Source organism: Etheostoma cragini, chromosome 1 (genome assembly GCF_013103735.1).
Source record: "Etheostoma cragini isolate CJK2018 chromosome 1, CSU_Ecrag_1.0, whole genome shotgun sequence".
Lineage (NCBI taxonomy): Eukaryota > Metazoa > Chordata > Actinopteri > Perciformes > Percidae > Etheostoma > Etheostoma cragini.
The window spans coordinates 9,531,186-9,554,852 of NC_048407.1; the positions used below are offsets into that span (position 1 = coordinate 9,531,186).

Below are 23,667 nucleotides of genomic sequence, written 5' to 3' on the forward strand. Positions count from 1 at the left end.
AAACAAAGAGTGAAAAATTTAAAGGGGTCTGAATACTTTCCGTACCCACTGTATATATATATATATATATATATATAACAACAAATTGAATTACACATTTCTGGTCCTTTGTATTTAGCATGCATTAGCTTGCAGGGCTAACATGGTTTGTTACCTAGATTAGACTGACAAAATTCTAAGTCGGGTATTACCTATGACTTGCATAGGTGTCATAGCTGTACATTGAAAATAAAAGCGTTGTTCTGGGTGAGGTCAAACTGGGCCAGCTAGTGCCCATTCAGTGGAGAATAAGATAATATTGCTGCTTTTCTGGTTAGTTGACATGCATCTACACTGGAAAATAGGACAGTTGCATAACCTGATATGTACATTGGAGTGCAAGCTTACACTCACCTAAAGGATTATTAGGAACACCTGTTCAATTTCTCATTAATACAATTATCTAATCAACCAATCACATGGCTGTTGCTTCAGTGCATGTATGGGTGTGGTCCTGGTCAAGACAATCTCCTGAACTCCAAACTGAATGTCGGAATAGGAAAGAAAGGTGATTTAAGCAATTTGGAGCGTGGCCTGGTTGTTGGTGCCAGACGGGCCGGTCTGAGTATTTCACAATCTTCTCAGTTACTGGGATTTTCACACACAACCATTTCTAGGGTTTACAAACAATGGTGTGAAAAGGGAAAAACATTGAGTACGCGGCAGTCCGGTGGACAAAAATGCCTTGTTGATGCTAGAGGTCAGAGGAGAATGGGCGGACTGATTCAAGCTGATAAAGAGCAACTTTGACTGAAATAACCACTTGTTTTAACCGAGGTATGCAGCAAAGCATTTGTGAAGCAACAACACGCACAACCTTGAGGCAGATGGGCTATAACAGCAGAAGAACCCACTGGGTACCACTCATCTCCACTAGAAATAGGAAAAAGAGGCTACAATTTACAAGAACTCACCAAAATGTTGCCTGGTCTGATGAGTCTCGATTTCTGTTGAGACATTCAGATGGTAGAGTCAGAATTTGGCGTCAACAGAATGAGAACATGGATCCATCATGCCTCGTTACCACTGTGCAGGCTGGTGGTGGTGGTGTAATGGTGTGGGGGATGTTTTCCTGGCACACTTTAGGCCCCTTAGTGCCAAGTGGGCATGGTTTAAATGCCACGGCCTACCTGAGCATTGTTTCTGACCATGTCCATCCCTTTATGGCCACCATGTACCCATCCTCTGATGGCGAATTCCAGCAGGATAATGCACCATGTCACAAAGCTTGAATCATTTCAAATTGGTTTCTTGAACATGACAATAAGTTCACCAGATCTCAACCCAATAGAGCATGTTTGGAATGTGTGCCCTGGATTTGCCTCCCACAAATCTCCATCAACTGAAAGATGTCATCTATCAATATGGGCCAACAAAGAAAGAATGCTTTCAGCACTTTGTTGAATCAATGTCACGTAGAATTAAGGCAGTTCTGAAGGCGAAAGGGGGTCACACAGTATTTGTATGGTGTTCCTAATAATCTTATAGGTGAGTGTATGTAGAAAACAATCAATGAGTCCAAACATCAGATGGAAAAATGGGAAAACCCTTAACACCTTGATTTTTTTCCCTGACATTTCTGAATTCCATAATGATAATGACAGAAAATCAGAAACAAAAACAGGACAGGAAAGAAAAGAAAAGACAGAAAGAAAAGAAAGGTAGGTATTAACATGCAAGGCACACCAGCTAAGTCCCTGCAGGTCTCCCTGTTATGTTAACTTTGAAAACTCTGTAGCTTAAAATGATTTTAACAGAAACTCTCCACTGAAGGATTCACTTTTGAGTCCAGAATGAGTCTTAATGACAGTCAGGGAAGCTGCCCCATAATCAATCCACTAATCACGCTTACCACCACTGCAATTAACCTCAAGTGTCCAATCAAGCAATATTCGAGCACAGAGAGAAAAAGACATTTTTCAGTTGCCCTCATCAGCTGTTTGCAGAGCTCGTCTATCCCTCCCCCCTATTTCACCTTTTCTCTTTTGTTAATAAAGTCCAAATGTTTGAATCAGCTATGTTGACCAGATGTCAAGCAATTCTTCACGGCAAAGGAAAATGATCACTTGCATTTCTTTCTGCTATTCAGGGTATAAATCCATCCATAAATCCTTTGTGTATGTAGATAGAAAATGTGAACAAAGGAATGCATTGAATGAATGAGTACTGGTAACAGCAACTACAGGTCCCATCATTTTGCAAGAAGCAAACCCTCGTTTGCTGTTAGTTTGTCAGAAATACAGCAAAATAGCAGCTGGTGCAGTGCAAACAAGAAAACACATTTCAATAAAGAAGCCAGTCAAAAATGGGCTTTTTTCCATCATGCCATGAGTAGTTTTCCACCTAACAGCTGGACAAAGTTATTTCCTTGCTGTTAAAGGTGTGTATTGTAGTTCTGATAACGCTGTAGGCTTCAACAGGAAACTGATTGGGCCAGTTGTTCAACGCTAAGATAATCAGATTTTGGATCAAATCTTGGAAATGGGTTATTCAAAAGGGAAAGATGGAATCGGAAATCAGATTAGATCACGGAATCCAATCCTAGTTTTAATCTGGATCAAACCTGCAGTTTATGTTGTTCTGAACTTGTCAGTAGGAGTTGGATAACTTTGATCCAAAAAAACAGGATTATCCTGATCCCAACAGGGGGGGGGGGGTTTCAAGGTGGATTCCAGGTAGAAAATGTAGTAAAACTTTAAAATTGGTCAAATAATACATTTGTATCATTTAGCGCATTCACTTTTATTTATATTTTATATTTTGACTTGTGTAACCGTTGTAAAAGTGATAAAGTAGATAGACATAGGCTACCAATTAAGTTATTCAGTAAAGTAAAACAAATTAAATAAAAATAAAAATAACCTTGTTCCCATGAAACAATCCCCCAAACAGATTTCAATAACAAACCAAAATAATGCAGTCCATTTTTACCGTGTTTAAAATTTCAAAGAAATAATCCTCAGAAATGAGCCTGTCAAAAAATATTTTTCTGTTGAATATTCTTTAGTTTGTTAATTATTGGACTTTTAGCCATTTTCTTTAGACATTTTCTAAATCAGGATCCTTTTGATTTAGATTCAATGTTTTGAACAACAGGCCCAATGAGCTCCAGTTAAAAACACAGCTGGATTACATGCTGTATCGTGGACCGGGAACGTTGTAGAGATAAACCTGAAAAAGACAAATACAGAATGTAAATACATTGAATGGCTAAATTATTATAGCTTTAAAAAGGGCCATGAGCACCAAATCAGAAGCAGAAAAGAGAGTTTTAATCCTTAGATTTTGAGTTTCCCTCCACAGCAGCACGAGTTGCCGAGTACTGTTTTGAATTGATTGGATCCGGGAAATTGCATTCTAGTAGTCTTTATAACGCAGGTATAGTCTCAGGCAGTCAGAGGTCCTTGAAGCAGTGCTAGCGATTATAGAGTGTACAGTAGAGAAAGAGGTGGAAGCAGGAAGAGAAGTAGGAGGGCTTGGGCAAATAAACCTGTACATTCAAATCAAAAAGGATTTTTGAAATAAGAGCTGAAGGAGACCTACAAGGGAACAGTTCAAAGAGACCGGGGTGTTAGCGAGGAGCTGTATCGCCCTCAGTTTCATGAAAGAAGCACAATGCCTATAAGTGCAAACACACTATGTGATCTGCATGAAAAGTAAGAAAAAAGACTAAACCATGAAAGGATAATGTGAGTGAGGGACAACTGGAAAGAGATAGAGCTTTGACATTGAAAGAGCAGGATGAAAAAAAAAAAAAACAACTGCAGGATAATTGACTGTCCTTCACTCACACAATGAAGGACCTGCTGACACAATGAACTATTCTTATCTGAACTTTTTTTTCAGCAAAAAAAAGTCAGCTTGTTAATTTATTGGCACACTGACAGACACTGCCAGCCAGAGCAGCTTGATACTTTTTACATTTTCTATCTGAAACCGCACGGCTAATTTTCCAATTTATGCATTAGTTATGGTGATAAGTACTTCTCCTGTTTTAAGCAGAAACAGAATGCTACTCTTACAAAAATGTGTTAAAATATGCAGTGAACAGATATAATAATACATAAATACAAGCGCAGCATCATTATTATTATTTGTGCTCCATTGTTGACAGGAAGTCAATAAATCAGTGGTAGGTAGACATACTAGAGTACACTGGTTCCCAACAAGGGGTCCAAAGAGTATCAGTCGATGTAGAGTACCATTAATACACCTTTTTCCCCTTTTATTTCAAAATGTATAAACCTGTGGACTTGATTAATATAATCCTTCCTGTACATGTGTAAGGTAACACAACGCTCTTATAACTATAAGTGGGGGCATTACTACACCAACATCCACGTTTCACATCATTTTCTCTGACACTACAAAAAAGTAAAAGATACGATTACCTTTCGAGGTATTTTCAAGGCCAAATTCTGATCTTTAAATAAGAAAATAAATCTTTGAATGAACTTCTCGGAGCTCATGCCCACACTGAGGCTATAACGCTTTTTTGGATTATTATCTCTGCACATTGCTCATGTTCTTCATACTTTACACTGTGGACTTTGCACGTGCATTATATCCTCTTTGTTTGAAAAAAAATTATATTTTTGACATATTTTGTTGTTGTTAGTTTTTATATTTTCTATTCATGATTCTTGACCTTGGCAGTACATGCTTTTTATTTCTATTTTCTCTTGCTATGTTTATTAATAGAAACCATAATATGAAGGTAAATTCCCTTTACTTTATTGGTCAAGCATGTGTAGTCAGGGGAAGTTGACTTATTTAGCCCAATATCACAAATGTTCCTCAAGGAGCTTTTCAATCTGTATAGCAGCATACAACACCCTCGGTCTTAAGAGTCTAGATTCAGATGAGGACGACCCCCCCCACCTAAATGTTAAACGACGGAAGAGCAACTGAGGAGTGATCCCTCTTGCATGATAGAGACGTGCAAAAGATAATCCCTTTCAGATAAATAATATCCTCTTCCTCCGGGTTACTGATGTTGTGACTAATACTAATTTGCGCGTCAAATTACAACTGTTACACAATTTTCTACAACTAAATCACTCACTGTGCGCATCTTGCTCTACCACAGATTTAATATCACTTGCTATGGATTATTGCTTTATTATTTATCTTTGCAAATTTCCAAGTTCAGTGTTACTGTGAGCTGAGTCAATCCAAACAGGTGAACAGGGCCAATGTGTGAGTCACTGCACTCATGTTGGCAGAGTTCTAATAACTGAAGTGTGTCAAGTTACAGCTTTGCACATACTGTTATACATGGAGGTACTTGCGCATGTTTTCAAACAGGGATAGGTAGAGAACAATATCCCCTTTTCCTGTGCCAACCCAGTGCCGGGGATGGATAGATCTGTGCGATGGATGACCATTTAAAGAAGAAAATGAATTACGAGCACAAAAGTAGCCAGTTGGAGAGAAGGCATTAAAAAGTGGCCATCTGGGGAAGAGCAAGCAGTTTTGGGAAAGATTTGTGTAATAGAAAGATTGGGGTTGCCATGTTTCCTCTCAAGATGCCAGACCCTGAATAATATTTCCAGGTTGGACACTACTACAAATTGCAGAAAATAAAGAAGCAGGAAGAGAAACTTATTAATATTTGACTTACTTATCAAAATTACGTTAAGACTTTAGAGTGACACTGTCCTTAAGATTTTCTTATGAAAGACATTAAATGAAGATTTCGGAGGGAGGCATGATGTAGAGCAGACAGGAAGGCGCTGGGGAGATGTGACAGACAAATCAATTAAGCACTTTGACAAGACACTGTATTGTGCACATTGACAGAGCCAAAATATCCCAAGACAACCATGTGAAAGTTTTAAATGAGAGCTTACAGTTTGTTTGGCCTAATGTGTGGTTCAATTCAACCCAACACAGTGACCTGCCTTTCAACATATTGGACAACTACAACTGTGGATAAAATGCAGTTTCTGAACCACTGAGTGGACCATTACAGCAGTTTAATGTCTGGGAAAAACAGGTCAATGGCTGCTAATTATCTGGAGGTCAGTGAACTATGTAGTTATGGATAAGGGCCCCTGTACCTTTCTGGATAAAGTGCCATCTCCGCCAATTTGTTTGTTTAGTTGAGCTGTTTCAGGCCTCTCAAAATGTCTCTGTAAGAGCAGATACTGAGTGGGCAGAAGGGCCTGAAATCAACTTTTTTGATTACTAGCCACATTGGTAGGTGGGTTTTTAAATCCGCTAGCCACACAGGCTTTTTACCAGCTGACAACTTATCCTGTGTAGGTTGCTTTTTGATGACTCGTGGTACTTGAATGCTTCTAATTTTAAGTTTTTGTTCCCGATTACAAAAGTATTTAAAGTAACACTATGTAACGTTTCCCGCTTCGGTCCCCTTAAAGGTTGTCCCATTGCAGAATTGCCGTTCACCCTGTTATGAGTTGATGAACCGCTGAAACAATTTGGTAAACATTATTTTAAAAAGTTGCAAGAGTTGCTTTAACTTTGCTTTAACTGAGCAACACACAAGGGAGTCACTGCAATACATCTGCAGTACTGCTGTCGTAAATCTGCCCAAAAACAACTCATGAATCACTCAAACAGTGTCAACCACCAATGGCAAAATTCCCCTGCATTTGGCGCGTGGTCGGGTCTGCCTGGTGGGCAGTAATGTGAGTCTGGTGTTATGGTTTTACCTCTGCTCATGCCAAGGCAACTGGAAGGGTTGATTACAAAACAAAGGCAAAACCATCAAGTCCAGCAATGGTGCTCAATTACACAGCTACAGTTATCAAAGTAGGATTTTTTGCAACAGTCAGCTGAACCAGTAGTGGTTCAGCATGTGTCCACCACTATAGAAAACCAGGACCAGATGCATAAAACTCTCTTAAGTTCTCGAATTAAACTATTCACAAAGATGGAAGCATTTAGATTTATAAAGCTGTGCATCCAGGTGGTTTTTTTCTCGATCACTGTGAAAGTGTTGAGATGATTTCTACTCCCACAGTTGGCCAAACATGGCTGTATACACTACTTTGATCACTCCAACACATTTGGCAGTGTTTGCAGGTAGGATGATAGTTTGGGGATTGTGTCTGCCTTGCTTCTTTGGCAATTCTTGCAGGAAAATGGCTGGCAGCATCATGTGGAGGATGCACTTGGTAGTCTGTCGTCACTTACGACAAAGATTTTGAATATCGCAACAACTAAATTGGGAGGAAAATAGGGGGGTTTCTTTTTACGGGGTTAAAATGACAGTCATGGAAAGTTGAGATGTGGTGTAATAAAAACATCTTTAGCTTCTCCTCTATTGCTGCAACTTGCCTTTCTCTGTCCTGTTACATCAGACTTAAAATAAACCTCATCAACCTCACTGTTAAATATGGGTTTGGTGAAAGTGAAAGTACACATAAACCAGCACTACATTTAAACAAATAAAATCAACTCTTAGAAGTGTTTTGACTTGTTTTACAAAACACGTAAAGAGCTCCTATTATACTCCTTTCCAGCATCATATTTGTACTCTTGGGTCTACAAGAATATGTTTACATGCTTTGATGTTCAAAAAACCTATTATGTTCCTCATACTGCCTACTGCTGCAGCTTCTTTGGCTAAAACACTATGACTAAGCTCTTGGCCCGCCTTCCTAAAAAGACTGGGCTCTGTTGTGATTGGCCAACCAAAATCAAACAAGCCATTGGGGGGCTGGGCTTGCTCAGACAGCACCTTTGGGAAGCACCTGTGAAAAACTGGGCTGGCATTCTCAATTAATGACATCATTAATTTAGGTCTTTCAAACAGGAATGTTGGAAAGACATTTCAGCCAGCTTTAAAAAATGCTGACCGTGAGGAAGAAAGCTTGCACAAAAAACTGTATAACACAAAAAGACGGAAATCTATAAAAAAGCATGTTAGGGGCTCTTTAAAAACTTCAAATTAGTATCAGTGTTTCATCCTTTATTGTTGTTATGTATGTTGTCAGTTAAGTGTTTAATATGAAAATAGAAAAACTGTACAATGTAGATGTACAATATTTCCATTGTACATGCTTTCCAACTAGAGTTATTTGAGAGATTTGTCCCTCCCCTGCAGTAGGTTCACAACTGTTAGCCATGCTTGATAAATCAAACTGATCAGACAGTCTGCTGATAAACGGGTTTTTCCACAGTAATTTTCAAACTAATTGCTTTTCACTGGTGTCTGAACTAAACCACTGACAAAACCCAGCACATCTTGGTCCTTGTTTTGTATCCATTTAAACGTAGCAAGCTGGGTAGCACGGGTGGACCTTGCCAAGACACAATGTGAGTCCCCTATAGAGGGGAACAGAAGGTTCACAGAAGTCATAGTTCGGTTCATACGTCGGCTCAGCCATCACGGTTAGGTACGAGTTTGGTACAATGTAGGAAAAAGCAAAAAAATAATGCAGAAAGCAATTTTTTTTAATTGTGCATGTCTTAGACTTTACCACCTAGTGTCATGCAGTCTCTCCCTTAGGTTAGCTGCAGCAGCCTGAAGTGTGTAAAGTCAGATGTAATCGTCTCCAGACTCCATCTGTAACTTGTAAACAAAGTAAGACAATCAATTATAATACAGCATCTCTGTTCAATGCAAAGACAAACTAAATCACCTGATTAATGCAATGCTATCACAGCGTCTCCCGGCCATTTTTCACCACGGAAAGCTGCTCCCTCTTGGCTAAAGCTTACATAGTTAGTCTGAAGAAACAAGGCGTCTGTCCCAACTAATGTTATGGTTCGGAGACGTGACGCTGAGAACGTAACACTGATCTACAACAGCAGTCGTATCCACCACTCTCTTGGCTGTACTACTGGAACTGACTCGGAAACCAAACTACCACAGCCGCTGAAAGGACCATAATAATGCAAACACAAATACCCACTGCCGCTTATACGACAGAGCTCTGTAACCGGCGTTAAGCAGTCTCCCAAATGGTATCAATATTAAAACCATTTACCAATCCACCTCCCTAGCATTGACAGACCTGGAATGAGAGATAAAGAGTTGACCTTTGAACTTGGAAGAAGTCATAGGTGTAATTATTCCAACAAAACATCTAAAAGACGAAGATAAAAAAAACAAAACTTTGAAGACTTCCAGCAGCTCCTCATCCAAAACAGAGGTTCAGAACATGAGGAAACGCACATTTCTGCTACTCAAAACGGAGTTGTTGCTTTATTTCATTTTCTGTAAGCCTCGCTTTTGGTTTGAGATTGGTAGTTTTACCTATTCAACCCTTTACAAATTAAACACACATATCCCACCTGCGATGAGGGATTACAACTTCAATTCATCTTCTGTATAGAGTCATAAAGCTAAAAACTTTTTTGTGTCTTCCTTAAAAGGGTCTATATCCTTTATCATAATTTATAAATGTTACTTCTATGGTGTGAGACGTTTCAGAAATTTGTAAACAGACAACTGTCTCCCAAATCCAAAAAACTACAGTGCTACTCAAATGTGTAAGTCTGGAACTGCTCTGTAGAAAGGGAATTGGGAAAGAAGAGACTGAGAGCACCCAGGGGAATGCTCGGAGTTTATGAGCACACTTTCTGTTTCCAAACAGAGAACATTAAAATGAGCTAAATAAATTAATAAAGCTCATTTGGGTATACAAAAAAGAAATAAACATTTAGTGGTTCCACAAAATCACTCTCCCATTCATTGTCTATAAAGCAGCTCCAGACTTTACTCTTGATGACATCACATTAAACTTTCCAGGCCAAACAAATAGCATATTGGAATTCCTAATCTAGGGGGTGTTCCCCTGTGACATTTGTGGCTTTCTTAGTTCAATAAAAGAGTAAGTGATATGAAATACTATATAGTGATACATTACAAAAAACACATGTGGAATTCACGATTTCACCTGTCTCTTGTCTTTTTCATGTTAAATATATATCACATGCACAGTGAGTGTAATGTGATTAATGTGTCATATTAAATGACTGTTGTTTTTACATGTGATGTCTCATATTTCATATCTCTCACGTGCCACATGTATGTGAAATTTCATATGTGAACTTGACCAACTGCCATGCTTCGCTCGTTTGAAAGCCATGATGTCTCTCTCTCAGGGGTGGGCCAAATCTTCTTGACGGGCAAAGCAGAGAAAGGGGTGGCAACCTTCCCCCTATGACATCATAAGGGGAAGATTCAAGATTGGCCTATCTGAGCTTTTCATTTTCTCAAAAGCAGAGCAGGATAGCCAGGGCTTGGTTTACACCTATCACCATGTTTTGCCACTGGGGCAAACTCATATTGATGTTAAAACACTTCATAAAGTGAACTTTCCTTGCGATGGGACCTTTAAGCTTACATGTACTGCATTATCAAATATCCAAAACACAATCACACTGGGTCAGTTGTGCAAAAAGGAGTTCTAGGATATACTCCAACCTACCATTATCAGGGGAAACAACATGGTAATTTGTATGCTTGGCAGCACAAGTGGCAGGCATCTATATCTGTTGTTGGTAAGTGATTGTAGGCGTTTCATTAAGTCACTGCTGAAGTGCACATGTGCAAAACGCCTGCGGGGGCCCGAGATAGAGGAGGCTGCTTTGGAGGTGGTACGACGTGACTGACGGGGATGAGCTGATAATGACATTTTGGGTAGATGGCTCTGTGCTTTTGTTCACTGAAATTATGAAATTGTGCTTAATGTACCACAACCACAGTTAAAATCTGTACATGAAATAAACAACAGACAAAGTGTGACAGATTAATATTGTATCGTGAAAGCCTTAAGCAATACAAATTCCAACCTTTAAGAAAACAGCAGTGATTCCCAACCAGCGACACTAGTTCTCTTCAGGAGGTACTGATCTGCAGTTACATGGACAGATTGTAGAGTCGTTCAACTGATAAAAAATATTACATGATTAAAACACATTCACACATGGAGTTAGCTGTAACACATGAACACGATGGGCTTCTTAAAGGGATAATTCACCCCTGGAAAGATGAACTTGTATGAAACTGGGTCATTTATGTAGTAAATGTGATTTTTTTTTAGAAGTTGGTGCCTTCTAGACCAAGAAAAGCAAGAAAATGTATTTTCGGCTCATGTGGATGAAAAACAACAACTTCCAGAATGCACTTGCTTCGCTTCCCTACTAGTCCATTCCCAAGCCACGTTCCCGGTTATTAACATAATAGAGTGAGGCAGTCAAGTCAACTCAAATGTGTTTTATTGTCATTTCAACCATAAAAATTACCTCAAAACCGTGGCTCAAGGGGTGTTAGATATTTAAAATATATTAAAACAACAAAAATTACATATTACAAATTGCTACATTTACTAAACACACACATTATAGGCTCCGTAAAGTTCAGCTAACGCATTGATAGCATTAGCGCTTGGTGTAACCCCTGAGTATAAACACAGCCGTCACAAACTCCACCAGCGGTTAGCACACGTTGTATAAAAGCACCGCTTTTGTCCACCAGTCCGTGTCCGTGTTAACACAGTCCCCCTCCACGAGTCTTACCCCCTATGGTCGGGTTGAAAACATGTGGAACTAGGTGGCTGTAGTCCATAGTCTCTGGGCAGAAATGCCTTCGATGACGCTAATGAAAATTTTTGCATCATCAGAGGCTTTTTTTTCGGACCCAAAATACTGAGAAATCTAGTCTCAGGGGGACATGAGGGAGGGAAGCATGGTCATTCGAAAATACTACCAGGTTTCTTCTAATACAAAGCTTAATACTAATCGGTGAAGTGACCCTTTAACTTATGAAAAGCTAAACGTAGTTGATAATTTTTTTAAATGTCCAGCTTCTGCAACTCTATGTGGTAGTATACAACGGCAAAACTAGACCAAACCAACCTAAACAGTACCATTTCTAATGTATGAAAATTTTATTGTAACAATATCTATTTTTATGTAATTAACACTGTCGATCCAGTTCAAATGCTCAAGTTTAACCCTATGTCTGAACAAAAAAAGGTTGGGAACTGCTGCCATGTAGCATTAAACTGAGTGAGTATACAGCTGTGCTAGGGCTCTGTGAAGCTTTACTGAGAATAACATGCTCATTGGGACAATGCTAACATGCTATTGCTTAGCAGGTATAATGTTAGCCATCTTAGAATTGGAAGTTAGCATGCTAACATTTGCTAATCAGCACTAAGCACAAAAGTAGAGCTGAACTTGATGTCATATACCAAATTATTTGACAAATGAACATGTTTGCCTGATTATGGCCTTATATGACACATTTATAGATCGTGAAAGTGATTATAATTAATCCTCTTGGGACCCTCAGTGTCTTTACAACATTTATACATCTAATAGTTGTTGAGATATTTCAGTTTGGAACAAAGAAGTGGACCGACCGACATTGCTGTGCCCTAGGGACATGCTGCATGGCTAAAAATACACTACTCTTACTTTATAGAGATTTGTTAAATACTCTCAACTGAAATGCACATGCACTGCAATATTGATTGGGATTGACATACAGGTACAGTAAACAGACCCATAAGCTGAAAACAACATTGTATTTCAGTTACGTTTGTATTTTCTTCATTTCGAGCCTATTAATCACAGCTGTCAAAATGTATTTTGACATTTTGGTCTCCAAACCATTTGTTCTGTCAGTAAGTTGTGGGGCTAAAAGATTAGATAAGAGCGGCTGTCTCTTTTTATCAGCGTCACAGAGAAGAAAAACATCTAAACGTATAGCTTATTTGGCTGCTGGCATGGCAAGTAATTGGCGCTAGCCCAGTTTTTAGCTGCTTCTATGTCTTGTATAATGCTACATAAACTGTACATTGGTTATGTAACTCAAAGACAGAACAGTACATTTGGACAATGGATAACTTCTTGCTCAGGAAAGGCTTGAAAACAACAATAACTAGGAAGGTAAAATGTTGTTTTTCTGTATTCAGTAGACCTCATATTGTGTCATCTACATGTGTCGTTTACATTGGACCAGAACAGTGCGGCATTAACGATGCTTCCTGACAACTGCCTCCATTTGTTTCCTGCCTTTAATTCATCCTGACAGTCTGTCATGGTGTAATGTGACTCACTGTGTTGCACATGTGCTTTCCAAACAGCATCTCTCACCCTCAGACACAAACGTAAACAAACACAACACCTGAAGCTTGGCTTGTCATGCAGCAGCTAACACATCTAATGAGTACTGTGCAAGCAGGAAAACAGTGATGGGGCCACTTGAGTTTGGGCTCCGCAGAGCGTATTCATGGACAAGTCTGGCTAAATGTACAGCATCAAATGAGCAGATGTGCACGCTTTTTTTTCCCACGGAAAAGTGCTGACAGAGAACTCGGTGGCAGGGCTGAAATGAGCACAGTGTGTGTGTGTGTTATGTCCCGGGCGTACATTGTGCTGCACGTACCACCGATCCTGGCATGAATATTTATAGTCTATCGTGTGTTTATCTGTGTATGTTTGTGTGCGTGTGTGTGACTGGGAAAGCCAGTGTGGATCTGAGAGCCCTGCAGGGGTGTGAGGCAAGAAACAGCAAGAGGTAGAATATCCCCGCTTCCTCTGGATTAGTGTCAGCAAACAGGAAGCCAGGCACCGTGCTACATGTGCACTCTCCTAAAGTCAGTCCCTGTAGGATTATTTTTATTTCATTTTTCTGGACAGGTTTGTAACATAACCTCCCCCTCAAATGATATTGCCTGGAAATTAAATTTTAATCAGTGATGATTAACAAAAACGGATTTGGTGGTATGAGTCATTTGATAGGATTGGTAATTGCTGAAAAATTTGTGATTTGCGAAAAATTCAGTCCTTGTGTGGTTGACATTCAACATGTGTCAAACTGGAGCGATTTGTTAATCCTGCTAAATCTGCATCCGGCGATTTGAAAACTTCCTGAGGGGCCTGACATTTGCGTCTCAGTGATGCCTCTGGGTTGTTTGTGGGTCATGATGGTTCATCATCTGCCCTGTTGTTGTCCACCAAGCCACACCGGCTATACCATGATTAGTGATTACTTCAGATCTCTAAGAGGTGATTCAATTATGTAAAATTATGTAGAGATATCCGTTGTACTAGACAGGTTTTGAATTATAATGTTCTGTCTCAGTGTTTGCTGGGAGTGTTGTTGAGTATTGTGTTATATTTCCATTGAGGTATTGTGAATATATTCTGTGGACCTCAGGAACAGTGGAGTTTGTTGTTGTTGTTGTAGCAGCTAATGGGGATCATAATAATAAACTACATGAACTAAAAAGCGATAAAGAATGTCTGGGCTTCTTCTGAAAAAAATCCAGTTGATAAAAACAGCTGATTTGCCTGCAAGCCACTCGCTTTGATGATGATAGTTTAAAGTGCTTGTGACGCACAGATCAGAAGAAGATTTAGATGAGAGTATTAACAAAATTACTTCAGCGTCAGAGAGGATATTCTCAAGGGAGAAAGCGCTTAAGTGCAAACTGTCATAATCATGCAGTTTAAGCTAACGACGGCTGAAAGGTGAGTTGACAGTTTTCTACCTGTAGCAGGTCGGGAGTTGTGCCAAGCTGACTAACTAGGTGTAGGCCCACGTGAAATTGAAAGCAGAGCACCAATGACAGTCCTGAAATGATGAGCTTATAGTCAGGGGCCATTGACAAAGACCATGTCTCATCAGTAGATCTTGAAGGAATTCCCCGAACCAACCTCCCTCTCTAAATCTCAGTGACACAATTTGCTGATTAAATTATCTAAAAGATATGAATATTGACTGACAGGTTCATAGCACTAAGTACCACCACGTTGCCAGAGGAAGCACTTGCCAAACACTGTTATGTAACATCGAACAATCAAAACACTCCTGTATTTAAAGATTTTTTGAGGGGGGTGAGGGTATTTTAGGCCTTTAATTCCACAGGGCAGATGAAGACATGAAACGGAAGGGCCGCAGGTCGGAGTCGACGCGCGGTTGCTGCATTGAGGAATAAACGTCTATAAATGGGCCCCTTCTCTATTTATTGTACAAAAATCTAATTTCTTTTGTAGAGCAATTCTATCAAGCAAAAAAAAGTATAGACAAAACACATTAAACATTAAACACACACACACACACACACACACAGAGAGCTTGGAGAGGTTAGATTACCTTGGCCAGTAAGACCTGTGATGTATAAAAACAGATTTGCCACCTCAGAGGTTGCAGCAGGCTGCAGGGTTGATGTGCAGACAACGGTAACGAGTAATGAGAAGCCGTTACGTCTCATTTCCCAACATGATTCTGCTGTAATAGTATTTACAGCCAATATCCTCACCTATTTCCCCCTTGAAGAGTCTGTTCCGGTCTGAGGTGCAGACATTACTGTTCTGTCTGTGTGGAAAACTTTTTAGCTAGACACGTCTCTTGGGGTCAGAAGGAACTCACGACTAAAACTAAAGATGTGCATCGGAGTGGTTCTGTTGAATAAATCTCAATCATCTGGGGGTCAGGAGTGGATGTCATTCATCTGGCTATAGTAACATAAAAAAAAATTATCCATTAGGTATCTTCACCCAGAGGAAGTGGTGTTCCCCAGATCACAGATTTTAAGATATTAAAAAGCCAGAAATGGATTTGATGAATAATTCCGAGCTATCTTTAAAGATGCCCTGCTACACGTATTTCATTACTCGGTGGTGATGTATGAAGTTCTACCATGGACTAACATTTTTTGTGGAAAAAATGCTTTGGCTACCTTGTTTCAAGCCATTCTAGTTTGCTATGAAAATTAAGAAGAAATTAAGTAAAATAAGAAGACTTGTGTTGTGGCAGTTCTCATTAATATTCCACGAGCTAAGCTGCTTGATTCTTATTGGCTAACAGCTAGCCAAAGAGAGCCTGGCTATCAGCATCCTTTACCCAGCACAACTGGGTGAGCTCATGGATAGTAATGAGCTCGGACTGACCAGCTGTTGTAGTTAACCTGATTTCTCCTCTTATTTCTTTTCAGTGGCTAGAGCTGACAGAGGAGGTAGCAGTTCATTTTCACATTCACAACATAACACAAACACATGTGGACCAAACATATTTCTAAAAAATGCAACAAAATAAGGGGGCACCTTTAACCACTCATTCATTTTAACTTGAAGTTCAAGTTAAATAAGCAATTTAGTAAAAGTGAGGTAAAGAGGACAAAGTCAAAGTGTCCTTCTGCATTCTCCAATAAACTACAATCATCTTCCAATCATTTCTACTACTGCTAAGACTCACCAGGACCTGAGGCCGACGTTACCGTGGTGGCTTTGTTACACACACACTTTTACCCTAGGAAAGTTTATAATTAGCCTAACTGACATTAAGAATTTTGACTGATTAATCCTATTGGTTTATTTTACAACAGTTAAAACAATAAGGCACACAATGTTTTGTTATGTTAAGGAGTAGCTACAGGCTAACAGGTGTGATGAGAATTGTTCTCAAAAAAAGATCAAGATAATTATTGTTGGTTATGGCTTGGAGGATGATCCCCAAATCATCCGGACTTTAGCAGTACTGCGATAAAAACATGTAGTATTACAGTTTTGTACACAAACAAAAAATGTACACACTCTGCACACACCTATGAAAACATGAAGCTCATGTATTAACAACTAGACTCCAGACAATACAAGTAGAATGAGAATTTATTCTATTTATATGCCTAAGACCTCTTTATACACACCCAGTATCTTCCAGGTCAAAAGCCCCTGCGTCCTGTGAATTAAATCTAACGGTGCAAAGCAAACAGGGATGAGGAACAAGTGGATGTACTCTCCTTACATTCATTCATCTCCAAAGGATGTTTGATGCTTTCATACACCAAACACTTTCACTCACATTAGGTTGGAGAACTAATTCAAAACGTGTGTGTACGTGTGTGTGTGTGTGTGTGTGTGTGTGTGTGTGTGTGTGTGTGTGTGTGTGTGTGTGTGTGTGTGTGTGTGTGTGTGTGTACAGTTCTCAGTCTGCAGTCTTTGGACCTGGCAGTGGGCTGGCAAAAAGTAGCACAATTTCATCCATTGTCTTCATCACAGAGGTCTTCCAAGAACACCTGAGCAGAGCCCCTTATTCACTGACATTATGCTTATCTGTGGCTATTTAAAGCAGCTATATTGACATTAATTTATCACCCATGTACCATTGTTGGCAGTGATATCACCAGCAAATGTCAGGAAGCTGATGAAAAGTCAGCTCACAGACACTGGCTTTGTTCTTCCAGATTATGGGGACTCTATTCCTTCATAGCCTGATGGATCTCTGCAGTCATGCTTGTGCTCTTGATCTTAATCATTCACTGTAAGAGAGCAATACCTAATCTGCTAATCTTGGGTTGACCACTTGGGTTGTCTGCAGCTGTTAAGGGGCACAACAACAGACCTACATGAGTTGTTGAACAAATCTAAAACGTGATTTAGAGGTCTCGATGAGGCTAAACTTATGACTGCAAGGAAGAGATAATATGTGAATGTTAGGCCGCAGTTTAATCAAACCCTTTCGGTGTAGTATCTTAAGACCCGTTGGTAACACGTGCAGACATGTACCTAAAAACACTTGACCTGTTTCACATTTGCACCAGACGGCACTCTTAAATGTAAGCTGGGTTTAACCGGACGGAAAGAGCCATGGAAAGGCGTGTGCTGTGAAATAAGATGAAAAACCTTTGTATTCCCCAGTGCTTCATCGGCCTCTCGCTGTATTTCCTCTTCACCAACGATGCAGAAGAACGTCTGCACCGATAGTGGACTGCAGTGTTTCTAGCTCAACCTATTAGTATCAGACCAGTGTGCTAGGTATCTCAACAAAGTTGCATTGGGCGGAACGGAACAGAATGGTTCTATTGGTAGCATTCACAACTTTTGACAATGGAAACGCAAAAATAAGTCAGTAACAAACGGAACTGAACCGGACGGTTTGGTGGAAACGAGGATCTAGTTAGTTTAAATCTCAAGAAGCATTTCAGAAATCAGGTGAAATAACAGGTGTTGAGTCACTGGGATTTATTAACTCTATCAACCCCCTGCAGTTAGGTTAATACAAATTCCACCTTTGGGCTGTAAAAATCATCTCCCATATAATATCACACTTGCAGGTTTTGTCTCTTTTAGCTCTCAACTGGATACTTTCTGCAAACATCATAATGGTTGCTATAATGATTTTCAATCCAATTTGACGGAAAAACTGCTCCGGGGCTTTGAAATTGGGAATAGTTAGAGTTTCTGGTTGGCAGGTGGTTTTATAGATCCAAACTGGTTTAACCTTCTTCTTTGCCTAGAGGAGGCAGTGCCCCCGAAGTGACGGGGTGTGAGTTCTGCATGTGGCACTGAAAACTGTCCTGCACACTGTAGTGAAAACATCCAGGTGTGCATGCAGCTGTCGGGCCAGGTAGATCATAGACAGGTACAAATGGTAATTCTGTGGACGCTCCTGTTTCAGTATTAAGAGTCCAGTAAATTAATATATCGGGTTCTTAGTATTATTCTCATTGTACTAGATTATTGGCCCAATCCCAAAGTCCGGATTCAAATACAATGGTGCGTGTTCTAGCAAAATCTGTAAGGGCTTAGGGTTGTCCCAATGTGAAATCTGGTTGTGAGGGTTTGGGTACACATTTACCAAGCCCTTTCCGTGAGTGTGCATCGATGCAAACTTCTCCAAAGGGAATTACCCACAGTTCAAAGCGTTGTGACGCTTACACCGGAGACCATAGGGAAATCCTTAAATTACGAAAGGTAAACAACAGCTCGACAAACGACCATGGAGTGGACCCGTTATCCAGCTTGTAAAACAAGAATTTGAAAAATTTTGAAATTTCTTTACACCTATGTGAGCCCATGTTATCACACTCAGTCACTCACTTAGCACCTGCGGTCGATTAAGTCTGTGATTCTTCAGTCCTTAGTCCTCAAGGAACACTATAGGATTGGGTCAATGTGTCTTTTGGGAGAAACCTGCATGCAGTGCACACATGACGAGGTAATAACGCAAAATTTTACCTGCAGAGACTTGAAAAGTAAAGTCTTTCACTTAATGTAGAAAAGGAAATTTAGTGTGGCTACAAAAAGTCAAATTATAGCCGGAAAACAGCGTAGAACAACTCAGTATTAGACAGAACACACTGATAGATAATGTGCACAGCTGCCATTTCAGAGACGGTCCTGTGGCTGTTCACATGTCTATAGTTTTTAGCTCCAGTGTCGTGTGTTTTGAATCAGTCTTTTGACAGACAGCTGGATCACCCATGCAGCTTGTTGGATGAGCAGGGCAGCACAACACTTTGTTGAGCTTTGTGAGATGTGTGCGTTGGTTCCACTGTGAGCCTCTGTAACCTACAGTTACCCATAACACGTATGTGCATCTTCGCTGGAATAACATTCCTACTGTAGATCTTTATGCATTTAGCAGTAACTGCCACCGTTTCAGGAGGCTTCTTTCTGTGATTACTTTTGGTTTCAAGTGTTTAAAGTGATGCATTTAAAAAGTATGTTTATTTGAAAAGCTGTAGGAGGCTCCAACACCTTGTCTGTGTGTGTATGTTGTATTGCGTAAGTCCTCGTTTACCGAATCTCTACAAGGAAGGTAAACCCATAGAGCCACAGTGGCGACATTTATGGAAAGTATGCCAGGTTGAAAAGAACCGGGAATTATCCTTTAAGGTATAGTCAGGTTAGACAGCTGACACGCTTGAATGTTAGGGAAAGATCCGGGTTATGTTTGATAGAAATTGATTAAACATTGAGTGCAAGTCTGTGACAGTACGCAAACTTTGACAGACACAATAACATCCATCCCCCCCCCCCCCCCCCCCCCCCCCCCCCCCCCCTTTCCAACTTTACGCCTCGCTACATAAAGAGCACACCACTTCCTGCTGGGCCATTTGACTATAGACTTAAAACCTGATGTGAGATTGTTCATTCTTACACATTATTACCATTTTTAAATATTGTTGCTGTTACTGAAAGGGCCATTATTACACAGGACTATTAATGTGGTTATAAACTATTAAAATTGGCTTGCAACAGCTTGACAACCATTTCTAAAACTCATGGGGCTCTGAGTCCTCGCTCTTTTTCCATTATTTATCTTCAGTGAACTCTTTCAACAACGTTCCTCGGACAACAAATGAATCGCTCTATTATTACAGCCTCTCATTAGAAGAAAATGAAGCTTAATCCGAGTCAGCTTTATTTGCCAGGTATGAGGACACATACGAGGAATTTTGCTTTGGATCATCATTGCTCACAATGTGCTTACACATACAAAACAAACCACACAACAAAACAAACAATATAGACACACTAATATATACACAATATAGACAGGTTGAGGCAATAGTGCAATGAAGAGTGCAAAGTATGCAGGAGTAAATTATGATAGCAATTATTTTAATTGTGGAGAATAGTGCAAAGGATGCTGGAATAAATAGTATTATGTTATTATATTACAATATGAACATTATTAACAGCATGAACGGCTCTGAAATAGAGAATAAGAATGTTAACTAAATTAAAATTACATTTGTTAACATGAAATCTACTTAGAAAACGAGTGTGGTTTTTATACACTTCACTTTGAACCTCAGCAGAGATCACAGCATGGGTCACCTGTCCTCATGTGGCAGCAGCACACATGAGGACAGGCATATCAAGAAACATTTCATACAGTGTGGGTCTTTGGTGTAATATGTTTCCCTACAGCTGGTTGCCCACTTTAAACTGTACACACACTGCTTAAACCCAAACACCTAAGAAAAAGGACCACTGTGCTCTGTTCTAACCAACTTTCTTTTATTTTCTCAGAGTGGCATTTAAGCCTTAGCATTAAATAAGCCTGAGGTCATAGACACTGAATAATATTACGGATATCCTCACATCTCACATGAATTCACCTCATGGCTGCACTTCAGTAATTTAAATCCCTCTAACACTCTGTATTAGTGCTTATACTGACTTGAATATTGGATTGTGTATTTGTCTCTTTTATCATTACAGGTACAGGGTATTCTACAGAGTATTACAATGCAAACAACCACAGGTTTAGTTGTACAGTCTTAATAAGGGAATTAGATTTTTTTTTTAACACTCAGTATGTTAGTTCTAATTGCCTTGTGCCTGCTGCAGCTATGATTGCAGCCAGAATTTCTCCAACTCCTGGGAGACTCTGTGGAAATCCTCAAATTATTGAGGTGGAGAATTATACAACAGCTGCTCTGTTTAAAGAGGACGCTTGTCTCTAATAGTCTGCATCTTAATAAGCATAAATAACGATGGCACAGAACAGTTATACTGTGCAATGTTTTTTCCTACAGAGGGGAAGCCAGAATAGCAAACACTTTGTGAAGAAGGAATTTAGATTTAAGCTAAATCAGAGTTACAAACACAGCTCCAGAGGAGGGTTATATCAGGCCGAATCAATGCTACCAAGCAGCAACTTTCTTTTGTGTTGATTTGATTCCTCTTTGTTACTGCGGTTTACCTTCTTTTTTTTTTCCTTTTGAAGACGTGCACATGCAGTTTGCCTGTGTTGGGTGGCCATGGTTTCCCAGGCTTTGCCCACTGCATCTGCTTGGAGTGCACATATGCTGCTGATTTGTATTTACCCAAATATCACTCACCTTTGTAGCAGTGATTGTAACCGTTATTAAATTACTTACAATGTGAAGTAAGTTTTACGCTCCACTTTTTGTGTATTTTATGTAGATTTGTGAGGCCGGTTTGTTCTATGAACATTTCCTTGTGATCTTCTAAATCATAAATGGGATGGCTGAGCGTATTAAAATGTTACAAGTAAATTCTTATTGCTGCCTTCGGGACATCACAACAAGTCCTCGTCTGATCTGACGGCCAAATATCTGTGCTTTCCCAAAAAATTTACAAATCACTGTTGAAAAATCAGTCTGTCTTATGATGAGACAATACTGTGGTTAAAGGCTTGAATAAATTTCAGGCCTAGGCACAAGAAGAACTCATCATCGTGGTTTGGGTTAAAATGACTTTGTTAAGGATAGGGTGCCTTTGTCGTGATGGTTACAGTAACAATAGGTTATGGAAGGATCATAGTTATTCTATTGCGCTAAAAGAAACTGATTTTAAGTGTTTTATCCCTTCTGCCATCCATCTTCTCAGTTCTTCATAGGTCATTGTCTATGCTTTTCTATGGCTTCATGACTGTGTGTGTTTTAAGCATATTTAGATATTGATACAAAAATTTATTTAGAGTTTTCAAGTGTAAAGCATTTTATTTATTGTCATGGTGGGATTAACGATGCTTTTTTTTTTTTTCGGTGTATTATGTGTGTATTTGTTGACCTGGTGACAACCCGACTGATACCATTGCCTTAACGAGGATAAATAAAGTTGTGTTAAAGTGAACTGACGTTACCATTAAGCCCAGCTGCCCACCAGTAGACTCTTCATTACAAACTCATGCTGTACAGCCAAACTTTGTTTGAACCAACAGAGCCTCATTGTGATTCTAGTGGAGATCCCAAAGCCATTCAATATGTCTATGAAATGATTACATTACACAGTCACATTGTTCAATATGACTTACTTTAAGACCGTTACATTGGTAGAAGTCTCCAACAATTGTAACTACCCAAACACACAACAAAGAGTGATCAGTGCTTCAATACAAGCGCTCAGACATCTGGAATATTTACAGTTGACGGGTTGTTGTAGCCATTAAAACACGGACCCTTTGGCTTGAATATTTCACTCTGTAATAAACATATATCTTCAATAGAAAGCTTAAAGAAGTTACATGAAGAATATAGATGAATATGATACAAATTAGGATGATTTTAACAACCTTTGAGCTACTTAAGGGTGAAACAGAAGGGAAAACTGTATGTTAAGGGTGAATATTGACACAACAGTTTCCTGTAACTAGAACCTGTATTATACTGTGTATAACAAACCACATACCAATGCCCTCTCTAGGTGCTTCAGAGGGAGTTGCTGCTTAATGACCCTGATGATTATCTTAAGTTTGAAGCATCTCATCCAAACTCTGGGTGGGAAAGGAAAATATGCAGAGTATCAGTCTGGCGTTTGGATTAAAATTGCTCCAATCTTCAGGGTGCCCTTTTCTCAAGAATGATGATAGACTTGCATCCGTTTCCTGTTTCTGTCTCTGTTTCAGCGCTGCCAGTTACAAGGAGAGGAAGTATCCCCCACAACTCTGGAAATTGCAGCGCACAAGCAAAACATTGTGAGTGGTCATCGCCACCACGAGCGGAAAGTCAAAAGCAACAACTGGACAGGACTCGGGACTTGAACAAGCGGGGACGAGAGCTGCTGCGGGACATCAGTAAACAAACCCTCAAGGGTTGCGACTGGAATTATGGAATTGGCAAATGAGTAAGTGGTGGCCCAAAATGAATGCCTTAATAATACACATATACAGATGTATGAAGTGATGAAACTAAGAGACTTATAGTTCAAAGATGTTTTCTTTACATGTGAAAAAAAGTGTCTTGTAAGGAACAGATGTGAATATTTTAATATGATAGAGACAATGTTTGGTTGTAACGTCGACATAATGTTTTAGTTGGGTCGGCTTCGTAGGTGTCATTGGTTACTAAATGGTGAGTTTGCTCTCTGCTTATGTGCAGTCAGCAGTACGACTTAATATATTTTTTATCTTGTTTCATAAAGTCAACCAAACAAGGCTGG

At 39.6% G+C, this 23,667-nt stretch overlaps 1 protein-coding gene and 2 long non-coding RNA genes across 3 annotated transcripts in view; 1 reads left to right on the forward strand and 2 right to left on the reverse strand.

Moving 5' to 3' along the window:
* LOC117944941 overlaps positions 1 to 7,603 on the reverse strand; it is a 7,915-nt gene extending 312 nt beyond the window's left edge. Inside the window, exons 1-2 of the long non-coding RNA XR_004656703.1 lie at positions 7,500 to 7,603; positions 3,961 to 3,965 (exon numbers count right to left, since the gene is read on the reverse strand). This is a non-coding gene — a long non-coding RNA (uncharacterized LOC117944941). The remainder of the gene's footprint in view (positions 1 to 3,960; positions 3,966 to 7,499) is intronic.
* Positions 1 to 23,455, forward strand: part of kcna4 (potassium voltage-gated channel, shaker-related subfamily, member 4) — a 52,969-nt gene extending 29,514 nt beyond the window's left edge. The window contains exon 3 of the mRNA XM_034872066.1: positions 23,135 to 23,455. The gene's annotated coding sequence lies outside the window, so the exon portion shown is untranslated. The remainder of the gene's footprint in view (positions 1 to 23,134) is intronic.
* On the reverse strand, positions 10,295 to 21,381 carry LOC117944944. Its single transcript, XR_004656706.1, has 3 exons — positions 21,370 to 21,381; positions 20,938 to 20,940; positions 10,295 to 10,356 (listed from the first exon to the last, which is right to left on the reverse strand). It is a non-coding gene; the product is annotated as an uncharacterized LOC117944944 (long non-coding RNA).
* Positions 23,456 to 23,667: the final 212 nt, after the last annotated feature.